Source organism: Bison bison, unplaced genomic scaffold (assembly GCF_000754665.1).
Source record: "Bison bison bison isolate TAMUID 2011002044 unplaced genomic scaffold, Bison_UMD1.0 scf7180017864236, whole genome shotgun sequence".
NCBI lineage: Eukaryota > Metazoa > Chordata > Mammalia > Artiodactyla > Bovidae > Bison > Bison bison.
The window spans coordinates 2,029,027-2,032,595 of NW_011494808.1; positions in this window are offsets into that span (position 1 = coordinate 2,029,027).

Sequence of the window (3,569 nt, forward strand, 5' to 3'; positions counted from 1 at the left end):
GTACCACACAGGCACGCACACAACTGATTTGTTTTTAATTGGAGGATAATTGCTTTACAAAGTTCGGTTGGCTTCTGCCATACAACCACGCAAATCAGCCATAAATGTACACATGTCCCCTCCTTCTTGAACCTTTCCTCCACCCTCCGCCCCATCCCACCCCTCTAGGTTGTCAAAGAGTACCAGGTTGGACTCCCTGTGTATATAGAAACATGGCTATCTATGTCACATGCAGCAGTATATATGTTTCAGTGCTACTCTCTCGGTTCGTCCCACCCTCTGCTTCCCACACTGTGTCTACAAGTCTCTTCTCTACATCTGTGTCTCTATTCCTGCCTTGCATATAGGTTTATCAGTACCATTTTCCCAGATTCCACATATATGTGTTAATATACAATATTTGAAAAAGACTGATTTTTAACACAAAGGCAACGCAGTGGAGAAAGGAGAGAAAGGAGAAAGGAGAGTCTTTCCATGGAATGGTGCTAGAACAATTAGATAACCATATGGAAGGAAAAAATGAACTTCACTCCATATCAGTGGTAGGCAGAGTAGTGCCCTCCTCAGGATGTCCACAGCCTACTCCCCCCAAACCCATGGATGTGTTAAGAGACGAGAAAGGCAAGCCGCAGAATACGGGGAAAATGACTGCAAACCATATGTCTGATGTAAGACGCTTCTCTAAAATATATAAATAACTCTTAAAACTCAATAATAGGAAAACAGCCACAAATAAAGAATGGCAAAAGATCTGAACAGATACATCATTAAAAAAGATGTATGGATGGCAAATAAATACATGAAAAGATGTTCAGAATCATTAGTCAGAGAAAAACTAAAGTTATAACCACAAGGAGATACCACAACCCAAGTGTTGACAAGGATGTGGAGAAACCGGAACTCTCATCCACTGCTGGTGGGGATGTAAAATGATACAACCAACTTTGGATAACAGTTTGGCAGTTTCCTGAAAAGTTAAACATGTACTTATCCACGATCCAGATATTCTATTCCTAGGTGTTTACGCAAGAGAAATGAAGACATGCATCTATACAAAGACTTGCAGGCGAATGTCCAACAGCAGCTTCACGTGTAATAGACAAAAACAGGAAGCAACTCAAATGCCTATCAACAGAAGAATGAATAACAAGCTATCCACACAATGTTTTCTTACAATGGAATGTGATCCAGCAACAAAGAGGAATGAATTCTTGACAACACAACAGGTGAATTACAGAATAATTAGCATATGTGAAAGAAGCCAGACAAAAAGTACACACTGTAGGAAGTGAAATTTCATTTCGTATGAAATTCAAGAAAATGCAAACTGAGGCTGCGGTCCCCAACCTTTTTGGCACCAAGGACCGGTTTCATGGAAGACAATTTGTCCGTGGACTGGAGTGGGGGCAGATGCTTCAGGCAGTAATGCCAGTGATGGGGAGCGGCAGATGAAGCTCACTTCCTGCTGTGCAGCCTGGTTCTCAACAAGGGCTTGGGGACTGCTGAACTATGGGACCAGATCACTGCCTGGGGAAAGAGACTGGGGAGGGGCCGGAAGGAGGGATTACAAAGGAACTCCAGGAACATTTTGAAAGCGATGAATGTTCCCTATCTTGATTAAGGCGATGGTTTCACAGCTGTATACACAGTTGGTAAGTTAGAACTTTTCAATTTGTCTGTTTTAAATACCTCCAGTTTATTGTATGCTATTTATTCTTCCCTAACTTGGAAGAAAAGTTATGACCAACCTAGACAGCATATTAAAAAGCAGAGATATTAGTTTGCCAACAAAAGTCTGTCTAGTCAAAGTTATGGTTTTTCCAGTAGTCATGTATGGATGTGAGAGTTGAACCATAAAGAAAACTGAGCGCTGAAAAATTGACGCTTTTGAACTGTGGCGTTGGAGAAGACTCTTGAGAGTCCCTTGCACTTCAAGGAGATCCAACCAGTCCATCCTAAAAAAAAATCAGTCCTGAATATTCATTGGAAGGACTGTTGTTAAAGCTGAAACTCCAATACTTTGGCCACCTGATGCAAAGAACTGACTCATTGGAAAAGACCCTGATGCTGGGAAAGATTGAAGGTGGGAGGAGAAGGGGACGACAGAGGATGAGATGGTTGACTGGCATCACCGACTGGATGGACATGAGTTTGAGTAAACTTCGGGAGTTGGTGATGGACAGGGAGGCCTGGCATGCTACAGTCCATGGGATCTTAAAGAGTCAGACACGACTGAGCAACTGAACTGAACTGAAAGCTGTTTTTAAAATACAGTAGGAGAAATATTTAAATATATATTAGACAGTATTAGAGAGTGGTGCTAACAAGTTATACAGTGGTCCCCCTTACCCAAGGGGATCCATTCCAAGACCTTCTGTGGACATTCGAAACTGAAGGTAGTACCAGACCCCACATATACTGTTTTTACCTACACACCCATACCTATGATAAAGTTTAGATTATAAATTAGGCTCAGTAAGAGATTAACAACAATGACTAATAATAATGAAAGTGAAAGTGTTCAATTCTCAGTCATGTCCACATGTCCAACTCTTTGTGACCCCAAAGCCCGTTAGACTCCTCTGTCTGTGGATTTCTCCAGGCAAGAATACTGAAGTGGGTTGCCATTCCCTTCTCTAGGGGATCTTCCTGACCTAGGAATCGAACCTGGGTCTCCCGCACTGCAGGCAGATTCTTTACCATCTGAGCCACCAAAGAAGCCCCAACTAATAATAATAGAACAATGATAGTATATTGTAATGAAAACTATGTGAATGTGGTCTCTCAGAACTGTATTCACCCTTCTCCTGTGATCATGCAAGATGATAAAGTGCAAAGTGCCTATGTGAGGAGAGGAAGTGAGGTGAATGACCTAGGCTTTGTGATATAGCCTTAGGCTGTATTAACTTCTGACACTAGGTCAGAGGATCCTCTGTTTCAGGTAACCCTGGATCACGATTGTGTCAGTGACTGGATGTCAGCGGTAGAGGTGAGTGATTGGGAAATCCCAAAGAGATGGAGCCAACAGCAAGAGATTTCATCACGCTAAATCGGGAAAGGGGTACATCAAGGCTGTATATTGTCACCCTGCTTATTTAACTTCTATGCAGAGTACATAATGAGAAACGCCAGGCTAGACAAAGCACAAGTTGGAATCAAGACTGCTGGGAGGAATATCAATAGCCTCAGATATGCAGATGACACCACCCTTATGGCAGAAACTGAAGAACTAAGGAGCCTCTTGATGAAAGTGAAAGAGGAGAGTGGAAAAAGTTGGCTTAAAACTCAACATTCAGAAAACTAAGATGGGGAAACAGTAGAAACAGTGGCTGACTTTATTTTTCTGGGCTCCAAAATTACTGTGGATGGTGATTGCAGCCATGAAATTAAAAGACGCTTACTCCTTGGAAGGAAAGTTATGACCAACCTAGAGAGCATATTAAAAAGCAGACACTACTTTGCCAACAAAGGTCCGTCTAGTCAAGGCTATGGTTTTTCCAGTGGTCATGTATGGATGTGAGAGTTGGACTATAAAGAAAGCTGAGTACCAAAGAATTGATACTTTTGAA